The sequence below is a fragment of the Crinia signifera genome, chromosome 4 (genome assembly GCF_055691185.1).
Source record: "Crinia signifera chromosome 4, ASM5569118v1, whole genome shotgun sequence".
NCBI lineage: Eukaryota > Metazoa > Chordata > Amphibia > Anura > Myobatrachidae > Crinia > Crinia signifera.
Window position 1 is genome coordinate 138274002 of NC_139220.1, and position 13922 is coordinate 138287923.

General features: G+C 46.5%; 1 protein-coding gene across 5 annotated transcripts in view; it reads right to left on the bottom strand.

The window, feature by feature from the left end:
• Positions 1-13922, bottom strand: part of OSBPL8 (oxysterol binding protein like 8) — a 217685-nt gene that overhangs the window by 71336 nt on the left and 132427 nt on the right. Inside the window, exon 1 of one of the 5 annotated variants that reach the window (XM_083182590.1) lies at positions 1830-2184. The exons of 3 other annotated variants lie outside the window; for them this stretch is intronic. The gene's annotated coding sequence lies outside the window, so the exon portion shown is untranslated. Of the gene's footprint in view, positions 1-1829; positions 2185-13922 lie in introns of those variants that run through there. One more of the 5 variants, XM_083182587.1, reaches the window with a different exon arrangement.

Here is a 13922-nt window from a genome sequence, read left to right on the forward strand (position 1 = left end):
GACTTTACAGTAAAGCAAATATATGGTAGAAATATACAACAATGTAGAGTACAGCATTTCCATCATGGAAAGCTAGTCTAACATCACCTAGCATCATCTTACTTATTTGACTAAAATCCTTACTAGCACATAAGGGATTTGCATGATTTGACTACACTACCTGTTTGATTTGTGCATGCATATTTATTTTTATCACATGTAAAGCACGATTAACAGTGTAATCTCTGCTCCAAACTGTTTACATGACGTAAAAAATTATAAATGATCTGCCTTTCAGTAACACAATTAAAGTAGCTTAAATAATGTGCATAATACAGTACATACATCATTTGCCACCTTGGTGGCCTTAAGGATTTATAGGAATGCAGCATATTCAGTAGATTGGTCTGGTTATAATAAAACATCACATTTATTTTCCAAATTTGGCCAGTGACGAAATACCATGGTGCTGTCACACTGTGCAGTCCCCCACAGGGACTTGATTATTTTCCCATATGAGCGGCAAACAAACCCCTATGATAAAATTACTGCTATGGAAGGCCAGTTATGGCTAACCTTGACACTCCAGCAGTTATTGAACTACACATCCCAGCATGCCCTGCATCAGTTTTAGCATGGCCAAATAGTAAAACTGTAGCAGGGCATGCTGGGATGTGTAGTTCAACAACAGCTGGAGTGTCAAGGCTAGCCATCACATACTCACTGTTCACGAACTTCTACTTAAAAACATTTTATGTAAGATTCTAGATTCTACCAAGCAATATAGAAACAGTTAAACCACACATCTACTGCAATCTGTAGCAGTCACAGGGGAGTAATGGATCTTTTTAAGTAAAGCTAGGTTTAAATGGCAATTTGGTTGCTATGGACAACATCCCATCTAAGTAAATTTACGTGTGTATGTATATATATATATATATATATATATATATATTTATTTATTTTTTTCATTAAGTTTTTGCACTGCATTTATTTCCAAAGGTTTAAGATTTGCATGTATTGAAAAACTTTTAGATATCCTTTTAGAGTGGCAATTTGTATAATAGCAGTTATTGGGAAGAAGGGAGAGAGCATCACAGAGCTGACAGCTAAATGGTGTATGGGAAGTGTCAAACGCCTAGGCAGCATGTGATGAATACAGAGAGGTCCGCACTGTGGGGGAGAGACTAAAAACAAGCAGAAAGCTGGGAACATTATGTGGCTATTTGGCCAATACAAATTTCACAACATAGCAGAGAATAGCAAAGGAAACTGTTGCATAACATATTACAATGGGGAGTTAAATGTTATGGCATTGAACATATGTAGCCTATAGTATCCCTCCCTATACACATTAGCTCTGGAGTTCCAGACCTCACTGAGCAAAGGAAGGATAACTGATGTACATAAGAAGTTTGATACCACGTTACCAAGGTCTGCGGTGACTTGAGGGGAACCAAAGCCGGCATTTTTGTTGATTGCAAAGGCTACCACGTAGTCATATGGCTGCAGACTGCCTTATGAGTGCCAGGTAAGGCGTAACGATGAAAAGGGAGGCTTTAAAAACTACTTAAAAATGTCAGAGAACTTTTTCATTTACCGACCACACGGATAGGAGTGAGACCATCATTATGGTAATATTTTTTACGGCTTCAACCTAGACTATAGCGGAGTACAATGGAAGCTCTCTGTCACTGCCTAATCACCAATAACTTCTAATCACAGGCATATGCTGCCGAACACACACACACACGGCACACATCTCCCCTGCAAGCTACAGACCACAAGCACCCCGCAACCTGGACTCGATACCCGCACGCAACCAACAAGCTGCTCCTCCATATACTCGCCTTCATCTGTCAGTGGCTGTGCAAAGAGCAGAGAAATCCGAAATACACAGGAACTGGCTGCTCATGTCTGCAGGGTTAATGTCCGCACTCCTGTGAGGAATGTCTCCTCATCCACTAATCCCACAGGCTGGGCATGCTTCCACGGAGACACGGTGCGTGCAGGGCTGGAAGCTGTGTGTATGTGTGTGTGCGGCGGCTCCCCAGGCACCTAGCTGAGCTCCCTCTCCGGCTCCTCCCACCTGAGACGCGTGGATTCTCCCCGATCACATTTCCTTGCCAGTCAGTGACACACAAGCGGCAGCAGTACACGATGTCAGGAGCTCAGGTGCATTATATGTCAGGCATGGATCTTCCTCACTCACACTACATTATGTATGAGGCGGCTGTGCTGGTCAGGGGCAGTCTGCAAGTGAGCTGCACAGCTACAGATCAGTGTCTTCTCGTTATCCTGCTGTGATGGGCTCTGCTATAGGAGGAACAGAGGGGATGCTGCAACAGGTGGCGTTCTCCAGGGTGCGGTGCAGCATCACACAGATGCATATACTGCACTCCTGGGAGCAGATCATAGCATCCAACTGCCTTATTATGATCTGTCTATCATTATGGGGGCATGTTTTTTCATATGATCAACAATGAAACTACAGTATGAGCATCATTGTTAGGGGACTGAAGTGTTCCGGACCGGCTCCTTGCAGCCACCTCTGCCATTGTAGATCTGTAGAGGGGTCTGTGACCAAGGGCGTAACTACCATAGGTGCAAGGGGTGCAGCTGCTATGGGGCCCAGAGCTGAAGGGGGCCCATCTTTGCTAAGTAATATGTTTTATATACATTTATCACCATCAGTTGCTAAATAGGGGGCCCTTATAAACTATTGCTATGGGGCCTAGGAATATCTAGGTAAGCCACTGTCTGTGACTGCAATCACTGGGGAAGGTGAGATTATAGCTTCCCCACACTATGTAGAGGAGGCTGCAATGTCTCCCTCACTGGTGACAGGTGCCCACAATGGCAGAGGCCAATGCAGGAAGTCTGTCCCGTTTTCTTCTAATCCCAATTTTATGTTTTCTCAAGTACGTACCAATAGTTAAATGCCTGAAAAAGACTAACTAGTGATATAGACCACAGTTCCTATTAATCCTAACTAGGTACCAGCCTGTCAAAATGACAGAACCACGTAATAGTAATGATTATGTCAGCACCAATGGCTGTGCACACCCGAACATAGCACTTGAATTGCACCACTGCCACCAATGAATTCATTTTTATCCAGTAATACATAAATAGCTGGCACATGCTAGCAATGTATATATTTCAGGCACATGCTAGCGAATTCAGTATTGAATCCCGGCGGTCCGGATCCCGGCGTTCAGAATCCCGACGCCGGAATCCCGACAGCCGAAATGCCGACAAGGGGGGGGACGTGGATCGCCCCCCCTTGCGGGCTCGCTGCGCTCGCCACGCAGCGGGCCCGGTGCCTCGCTACGCTCAGCACGCTATTTTATTCTCCCTCCAGGTGAGGCTCCTGCGCAGTGAAAAGTGGACACGGACCAACATTATACCACACACCGTAATGCCCATTGCACATTTTAGTGAACTTTGTAATTCCAATTACACATAAGCCCACAAATGATGCCCATTGCATACTATATAACACTCCTCAATGCCCATAATATACTATGTAACACACCACAATGCCCATGACATACTATATAACACTCCGCAATGCCCATGACATACTATATAACACACCGCAATGCCCAAGACACACTATATAACACTCCGCAATGCCCATGACATATTATATAACACACCATACTGCCCATTACACATTTGACACAAAAGTGCCACTTACCTACATGCTCAATGCCAAGGGGCTTCATGCTCGATGCCAAGGGGGAGTGAATTTGCTCATTGCCAAGGGGGACAGAACTGTGCAGCGGCCCACTCCCCATCGCTATTTTCAATTCAATGCACCGCCAGAAGTGTGCAGCAGGGAGGGAAGGAGGGAGCGGTAGTGTGCAGCAGGGAGGGAAGGAGGGAGCGGTAGTGTGCAGCAGGGAGGGAAGGAGGGAGCGGTAGTGTGCAGCAGGGAGGGAGCGGTAGTGTGCAGCAGGGAGGGAGCGGTAGTGTGCAGCAGGGAGGGAGCGGTAGTGTGCAGCAGGGAGGGAGCGGTAGTGTGCAGCAGGGAGGGAGCGGTAGTGTGCAGCAGGGAGGGAGCGGTAGTGTGCAGCAGGGAGGGAGCGGTAGTGTGCAGCAGGGAGGGAGCGGTAGTGTGCAGCAGGGAGGGAGCGGTAGTGTGCAGCAGGGAGGGAGCGGTAGTGTGCAGCAGGGAGGGAGCGGTAGTGTGCAGCAGGGAGGGAGGGTGGGAGCGGTAGTGTGCAGCAGGGAGGGAGGGTGGGAGCGGTAGTGTGCAGCAGGGAGGGAGGGTGGGAGCGGTAGTGTGCAGCAGGGAGGGAGGGTGGGAGCGGTAGTGTGCAGCAGGGAGGGAGGGTGGGAGCGGTAGTGTGCAGCAGGGAGGGAGGGTGGGAGCGGTAGTGTGCAGCAGGGTGGGAGCGGTAGTGTGCAGCAGGGTGGGAGCGGTAGTGTGCAGCAGGGTGGGAGCGGTAGTGTGCAGCAGGGTGGGAGCGGTAGTGTGCAGCAGGGAGGGAGGGTGGGAGCGGTAGTGTGCAGCAGGGAGGGAGGGTGGGAGCGGTAGCGTGCAGCAGGGAGGGAGGGTGGGAGCGGTAGCGTGCAGCAGGGAGGGAGGGTGGGAGCGGTAGCGTGCAGCAGGGAGGGAGGGTGGGAGCGGTAGCGTGCAGCAGGGAGGGAGGGTGGGAGCGGTAGCGTGCAGCAGGGAGGGAGGGTGGGAGCGGTAGCGTGCAGCAGGGAGGGAGGGTGGGAGCGGTAGCGTGCAGCAGGGAGGGAGGGTGGGAGCGGTAGCGTGCAGCAGGGAGGGAGGGTGGGAGCGGTAGCGTGCAGCAGGGAGGGAGGGTGGGAGCGGTAGCGTGCAGCAGGGAGGGAGGGTGGGAGCGGTAGTGTGCAGCAGGGAGGGTGGGAGCGGTAGTGTGCAGCAGGGAGGGTGGGAGCGGTAGTGTGCAGCAGGGAGGGTGGGAGGGAGCGGTAGTGTGCAGCAGGGAGGGTGGGAGGGAGCGGTAGTGTGCAGCAGGGAGGGTGGGTGGAAGCGGTAGTGTGCAGCAGGGAGGGAGGGTGGGAGCGGTAGTGTGCAGCAGGGAGGGAGCGGTAGTGTGCAGCAGGGAGGGTGGGTGGGAGCGGTAGTGTGCAACAGGGAGGGTGGGTGGGAGCGGTAGTGTGCAACAGGGAGGGTGGGTGGGAGCGGTAGTGTGCAACAGGGAGGGTGGGTGGGAGCGGTAGTGTGCAACAGGGAGGGAGGGAGGGTGGGAGCGGTAGTGTGCAGCAGGGAGGGAGGGTGGGAGCGGTAGTGTGCAGCAGGGAGGGAGGGTGGGAGCGGTAGTGTGCAGCAGGGAGGCAGGGTGGGAGCGGTAGTGTGTAGCAGGGAGGCAGGGTGGGAGCGGTAGTGTGCAGCAGGGTGGGTGGGTGCAGCAGGGTGGGGGTAGTAGGGTGCAGCAGGGTGGGGGGTGATGGCAGTAGGTTGTGGGAGGGTGGGTGCAGCAGGGTGGGTGCAGTAGTGTGCAGGAGGGTGAGTGCAGTAGTGTGCAGCAGGATGGGCTGCAGTAGTGTGCAGCAGGGTGGGTGGGTTGTTTGCAGTATTGCAGTAGGGTGGGTGCAGTAGGGAGGGTGGGTGACTGCAGTAGGGTGGGAGGGTGGGTGGGTGACTGCACTAGGGTGGGTGGGTGTGTGACTGCAGTAGGGTGTGTGGGTGGGTGACTGCAGTAGGGTGGGTGACTGCAGGAGGGTGGGTGCAGTTGCAGTAGGGAGGGAGGGAGTACACCTACATAGCCAGCCGCTCACCTCCCCCCTGCCAGTGTGCGTCGCGTCCTGTCCCCTGTCCCCCGCTGTGTCCGGGAGACGGAGAGAGACGTGCACTGCTGCTATGTAAAATTCATATCTTCTGCGCTGGACCGATAGCCAATAGGCGCTCACGGTCCAGCAGCCACCAGTTGATTGGCCGCTGGACCGCAAGAGCCCACTGGCTAGCGGTCCAGCGTGATAAGTGAATACTACATATCAGCAGTGGACGTCTCTCTCCGTCTCCCGGACCCAGACACAGCGGGCAGGGGAGCGGGGGAATGGGCGAGCGGGGGGAGGGGCGAGCAAGCTGGTGGTACCGGTGCCAGCACAGCTCTGGCGCCATGCTATGTGCTCCACCGTCGCTACGCCTCTGCCACTGCCACCAATGATCTCGTTTTTATCCAGTAATACATAAATAGCTGGCACATGCTAGCAATGTATATATTTCTGGCACATGCTAGCAATGTATATATTACTGGCACCACTGCCACTAATGATGATTTATTAGCCATTATTTACTGCTCACCATGGGTTAAATTGAGCCGGAACAGGGCAGAACTGCGTTCTGTCAGTTCATTTTGGAGGCCCACCTTGCCCTGCTGCCTGTCCCTGCCTGCATCGTTAAAGGAGACAGACGGCAGAGTGGTGGTAAACCTGGCTGTCTCAAAGCAGGTCCAACCATCTGCTATACGGCTATTTCAAATGACACGCATGCATGCAACTCGCGAGCCACCATTGCCCGATTGGCTGCCAGTCGGATTTCCCCACCGCTCTGCCCGGCGGTCTCCTATAGCGAAGGCAGGCAGGGACAGACAGCAGGGCAAGGTGAGTGGAAGGAGGCAGAACTGCACAGTGCAGTACATATAGCATGTTACCCCTGGCACCGTGCATGAAAACCCTAGCAATTAGCATATGTGTAATGGGCATTACGGTGTGTGGAATATGTGTAATGGGCATTACGGTGTGTGGTATATGTGTAATGGGCATTACGGTGTGTGGTATATGTGTAATGGGCATTACGGTTTGTGGTATATGTGTAATGGGCATTACGGTGTGTGGTATATGTGTAATGGGCATTACGGTGTGTGGTATATGTGTAATGGGCATTACGGTGTGTGGTATATGTGTAATGGGCATTACGGTGTGTGGTATATGTGTAATGGGCATTACGGTGTGTGGTATATGTGTAATGGGCATTACGGTGTGTGGCATATGTGTAATGGGCATTACGGTGTGTGGTATAATGTGTAATGGGCATTACAGTGTGTGGTATAGGTGTAATGGGCATTACGGTGTGTATAGTCCCCTGTCCCACAAAGCCATGCCTTACATTTTTACAAGCAAACAATGTATAGGTTACCACCCCCGCCACTAGAGGTACGGTTTGTTCCAGTCACTCTTGCTCCGCATTGGTGTGTGTGTGTGTGTGTGTGTGTGTGTGTGTGTGTGTGTGTGTATGGTTTTGAATGGGTAATTTGTTAACGCAGAGGACATGGCATGGGTAAAAAGGTTTCCTTCATGAAATTGAAAGCAATAGAACAATTTAATCATGCTTGGGATAAGCATACTGATATCCTTACAAAGCAATAAGAATCAAATATGATTTGAGGTAACATGTTTAAAGAAGGGGCAGACTAGATGGGCCAAGTGGTTCTGATCGGCTGTCAAATCTATGTATCTATGTTAAAAGACCTGATTATATATCATAACAGAGGTTTACTCAAGTAATGATGCCAGATTTCTGTGGAATTCTAAAGCACTTACTGAATACAATAATACTGCACTATTCCTTTAAAAAAAAAAAAAAAAGTTTCATTACAACAGAATATTTTCTCTTTTTCCATATACTTCTATGGAAAAAAACAACAGCACTGCCCACCTCAGAACTATTCACAGAAAAGACAGAAATAACCTCAAAAAAATAATATCAGGAAAAATATATGTCTTTTGCGTTTCCATGGAAATGATGACAAGAAAGGATAGGCATCATGGAAACTATCGACCTAAAGAAAGAAAATAGAAAGATTATAATCTTGTTCATTTTCTTTCAAATAAATATAATATTCTATAAACTCTACAGAGAAGCATTATTATTCAGAGCGCTTCGCCCAGATGCGTGTACGGGCCGAAGCAAATGTACCAAACCCGCCTAGTGAATAGATCACCCGCACAACCCATTTGCATGCCGAATTCACCCGCTTGGCTTTTGAATGGACGGCGTATGGTTGTTACATATGAACATCCACTCGCCGACCATCGAATGATGGGGCAAGCGCTCGACCATGCACGAGTAGTCTAGACCACTCGTACATATGTCCGAAGAAAAGCAGGGATATGGGCGGGCAGCTGACATCCGGCTATGTCAGCTGTCGGCCCCCCGCATGTATGTCACGACTGCATTTCCATACGCACGCCTAGCGTTTTCATGGGAACGCCCAGGAAACGCAAGGCATACGCATATGGTAATGAGACTGTTCAGCCCCTCTCCAGACGTTCTCTGCGTACAGACATGCGCAGGAAATACTCTGAATAATGCAATACAGAATGACTAAGTACAACAAAGAAAATAGGAAGTGTCCAAGTTTACTTACATGCTCCATTGTGCAATGACTTCACTCTCTAATATTGAACACAAACCCATACTAACAATACTGTATACTATTTACATTTAACAGTTACACAAAGTGACTACTGTTTATTATAAACAAAGTTACACATACAGAATATTATGATAACCTTGCGCGTAACGTACTCCAGCATGTCCAAACATAAAACAAGCAGAACGGCCTTACTCTGGTGGCACAGCCTGCAGAGAAGTTACTCTGCCCTCAGAAACTGCTGAATATTGACACTCTCTACAAGTGGGTAAAACGATAATACCCCCAGGATCCTAAACTGCACCTGGAAACCTCTGTGCATGCATGTTCATGTGGCTACAACACATCCCTGGTTGGTGTCGGCTAATTCCCAATTGGCCACTAAAGCTGGGTACTCGGACAATATGTGTACAATGTAGAGCTTTAACGCCTAAATACCATAAAGACATCCACCTGTATTAAAAATATATAGATGATGCGTTCTTCATGTGTTCTGGCACGGATAAAGAGTTCCATGAGATGTTAGAGGTTAATCAGTGGGATACCGACATGGAATTTACATTTAACATCCAACCGGATAAGATACATTTTTGGAATGTTGAAGTCAGGATTGTGGAACAATAATTTGTTACATTGCTATATAGCAAGCCCCAACAGTCTATTATCATCCAGTTATCACCTGCAATCTCTTAAAGGCTTGTTGCAAATTCGATGGACCCTTAGGTATTGCTAAGTGTCCAATTGAATTTGCAGCAACCCCATTGAGAAGGAACAATAAATGGATAAAATGTCTATTCGATTTCTTCAAAGAGGATATCCGAATAACTTAAGGGGTGTACACACGGGGAGATTTTGACTAATGGACAATTTTGACAAAGTAATTTTAAGAGATATTTTGGCTAGATGCACTGGAGATTTTGACTAACGGCCCATACACACTGGGCGACTGAGCTGAAAGTCGCTCAAAACAGCAGCTTTCAGCTCAAAGCAGCCCAGTGTGTATGACCCGGCGATGAGAGGTGAGTGCTGCTGCGCGCTCCCGCAACATCACCAGGAAAGCTGTTAATCTGCTGGTTATACCAGCAGGTGAGCGGCTTTCAGGACGGCTTTGCATAGCACTCTATGCAAAGCCGTCCACCCCCCCTCCGTAGGCGTCGGGCAGTGGGAAAGCCACTCAGTCTGTATGCACTGAGCAGCTTTCCCTGCATAGTCGCCCAGTGTGTATGGACCTTAAGCGATTTTGTCTAAGCAATGATAGTCTATGATCTAGTCAAATTTTTCTTGCCTGCACAGTCAATCTATGCTAAGCAATTTCTGCTAGACAATATTGACTAAACAGGAGAAACATAGGGAGATTTTGGCTAACCTTCTAGGGGATTTTGTCTATCTAGTCAAAACCTCCTGTTAAAAGTTCTCCGTGTGTACACCCCTTTACTCCAACAAACACCAGTTAATTTACTCACCCGTCCATCAAACATTAAGATCCCTGGATAGTATGGATGAATAATTTCTCCACTGCTTCAGATTGATTTCTACTGTTAAGAGAGTTTGGCCAGAAATCCAATAAGATGTGGAGTGGAGAAGATTTACAGAACACTCCACACTACCATTGTTACACTATGGGTAAGAATATTAGGGATACAGTATATATATATATATATATATATATATATATATATATATATATATATATATATATATATATATATATATATATATATTACTTATGTATTATCTGGGCTGCCGATTTTTTGATTGTATGCCTTAACTTAAGGCATACAATCAGATGCGATGCGATATCGCATCGCATACGACCATATCGCATGCGATGACCCGATTTTTCCATAGGATTCAATGTTAAAATGGACTGAGTCCATTTTAACATGGAATTCAATGGGAAAAAGGGGTCCTTTTCATACCCCTACTATCCAAGTGGGCATGGAGTTGGATATAAACCTGTGGCGAGCCCCACGAGGGGACGGTATTCTGTGTCCGCTCGCCACAGGTTTATATCCAACTCCATGCCCACTTGGATAGAAGGGGTATAAAAAGGACCCCTTTTCCCATTGAATTCCATGTTAAAATGGACTCAGTCCATTTTAACATTGAATCCTATGGAAAAATCGGGTGCATCGCATGCGATATGGTCGGATGCGATGGACCCGATTTCAAAATCGGCAGCCCAGTTAGTACATAAGTACCATATATATATATATATATATATACATATATGTATTTTGGATGAGCGGCGCCACTTGTGCTCGTCTAGAAAACAATAAATAAAATAGCCATAGCAATCTTCCCTTATAGTGTAGAGGGTGTCAGCCAATTCTTTAAAAAATAGTGTCGGTATAACACTTAGAAAGTACGAAAAAATGGATAAAGATTACGGCGACTTATTACTGGGCTGGGTATATAATAATAAAATATTTATTAAGATGACAATATAAGACAAAAAAATGTTACGTATAAAAGGAAGGACAATTTTTAAGATACAAGGATAACAGACTTTCTAGGATAAAAAATACACAGGAAAAAATGGGGGAGGTAAAAAACCACAATCTTCCTAAAATCAAATAAAAGCGTATAAAGATATAAAGGAGATTTGCTTAACTTAAAAAGGATGGAGATCAGAGGTTCCCCAACGCGTTTCGTCGATGATGAAGTCACATCGACGAAACGCGTTGGTCAACCTCTGATCTCCATCCTTTTTAAGTTAAGCAAATCTCCTTTATATCTTTATACGCTTTTATTTGATTTTAGGAAGATTGTGGTTTTTTACCTCCCCCATTTTTTCCTGTGTATTTTTTATCCTAGAAAGTCTTTTATCCTTGTATCTTAAAAATTGTCCTTCCTTTTATACGTAACATTTTTTTGTCTTATATTGTCATCTTAATAAATATTTTATTATTATATACCCAGCCCAGTAATTAGTCGCCGTAATCTTTATCCATTTTTTCATATATACACATATATATATACAGGTACACCACCGATTTTCCGGCATCATCGGTTCCAGTGCCGTTCCGGATTATCGATTTTTCCGGATTATCGAAGGTTTCATGGATGACTAGTTTTTTAGTGATTTAACACCTTCATCACATTTCTAAAGCAATAATTAGTAAAGTATATGCAACAGCATAATATTAATGAATGAATAAACACAGTAGAGTATGCAAAACTGTTTATTACAGTGTAGTACGTGCTGTACAACCAAATCAGGTATCAGGTACATTTTGAACAAACACAGTAAGGGCCTTATTCAAGTTCACTCTTTCTGACAAAATGCTTCTTAGATGGACAGAACCATGTGCACTGCAGGTGGGGCAGATGTAACATGTGCATAGAGAATTATGTTTGGGTGAGGTTTTACTTCAATATGAGATCTATATTGTATTGTAAAAATAAAGCAGTCAGTATCTTCCCTGCACAGAAACAAAATAACTCACATAATTCTCTATGCACATGTTACATCTGCCCCACCTGCAGTGCACATGGTTCTGTCCATCTAAGAAGGATTTTGTCAGAAAGAGTGAACTTGAATAAGGCCCAAAGTGCAGTATGAATTAAAGTCACTACAGGTACAGTACCTGTACTCTAAACCTCCTACAGCATAACAGTAACTGTAACCCCCCTGCAGCCAAACATCCACTACACCATATGAACGTACCTCCACAGCTGAACTCTAAACCTTCCACAGCCCACCTCTAAACCTTCCACAGCCCACCTCTTATCACTTACTGCAAACCTTCCACACTTTCTGTAAACCTTCCACAGCCCACCTCTAAACCTTCCACAGACCACCTCTTATCACTTACTGCAAACCTTCCACACTTTCTGTAAACCTTCCCCACAGCCCACCTCTAAACCTTCCACAGCCCACCTCTTATCACTTACTGCAAACCTTCCACACTTTCTGTAAACCTTCCACAGCCCACCTCTAAACCTTCCACAGCCCACCTCTTATCACTTACTGCAAACCTTCCACACTTTCTGGTAACCTTCCCCACAGCCCACCTCTAAACCTTCCACAGCCCACCTCTTATCACTTACTGCAAACCTTCCACACTTTCTGTAAACCTTCCACAGCCCACCTCTAAACCTTCCACAGACCACCTCTTATCACTTACTGCAAACCTTCCACACTTTCTGGTAACCTTCCCCACAGCCCACCTCTAAACCTTCCACAGCCCACCTCTTATCACTTACTGCAAACCTTCCACACTTTCTGTAAACCTTCCCCACAGCCCACCTCTAAACCTTCCACAGCCCACCTCTAAACCTTCCACAGCCCACCTCTTATCACTTACTGCAAACCTTCCACACTTTCTGTAAACCTTCCCCACAGCCCACCTCTAAACCTTCCACAGCCCACCTCTAAACCTTCCACAGCCCACCTCTTATCACTTACTGCAAACCTTCCACACTTTCTGTAAACCTTCCCCACAGCCCACCTCTAAACCTTCCACAGCCCACCTCTTATCACTTACTGCAAACCTTCCACACTTTCTGTAAACCTTCCCCACAGCCCACCTCTAAACCTTCCACAGCCCACCTCTTATCACTTACTGCAAACCTTCCACAGCTCACCTCTAAACCTTCCACAGCCCACCTCTAAACCTTCCACAGCCCACCTCTAAATCTTCCACAGCCCAACTCGTATAACTAACTGAAAACCTCCCACAGTCCAAATCCCCCTCCAACCTATTCATCATCTTGGACTTGAAGTATTTCAGGTGGGACAGTCGCATCTGGGATGCCTGGGGAACAGGGACCTGTTGTAGAAGTTGAAGGAATCGGAGATGCTACAGTACTGGTTCTGCTCAGAGGCACATTCTTACATAGCTTCTTAAACACGACATCAAGTTGAGGTTGTTTCATAAGTTTTGACCTTTCCCTGTACAGTTTTTCTTTCATCAATTGAAAATGCATTAGTTCTTGTGCTGTCACAAAGTTACGTTGTTCTAGTCCTTTGATTAGCTCACTTGTCATCTCAATCAGTTTGTCAATACTAGTGGGGATTTCAATTACATCCTCTTCACTCCCACCATCATCACTTTCAATGATTTTTTCAGGATTCAAAACCATATCTATTATTTCAGAGTCAGTACAGTGACGTACAACAGGTATTTCAACGTCAACCTCCATCCACTCTGCTAGGTTTTCTTCGTTCAGCCTACTTGATAGATCGTTGGCAGCAGTTCCAGTACCTGTACATCTTTTTGCATATTCAAGTAAATCAAGAACACATTCTTTATCATGTGCTCCACGAAATCCCGTGAAGGCAATACTTTGATCTTCATCAGGTGCATTTTCAAACACCATGGCAGGCCACAACTTATGCCATCCATTCTTTAGTGTTAATGAATTTACATTCTCCCAAGCACTAGCAACAAACCAAAGAACATCTTTCATGTTAAAGTCTTTGATAAATGACTGAATAGGCTTTCCTGAATTCACCACATCTAGCATGTGTTTCATGAAAAGTGTGCGATACTTGGCCTTCATAGAGCGCAATATTCCTTGATCTTGTGGTTGGATAAGCGATGTACAGTTTGGTGGTAAGTATGCTGTAAAAACATTATT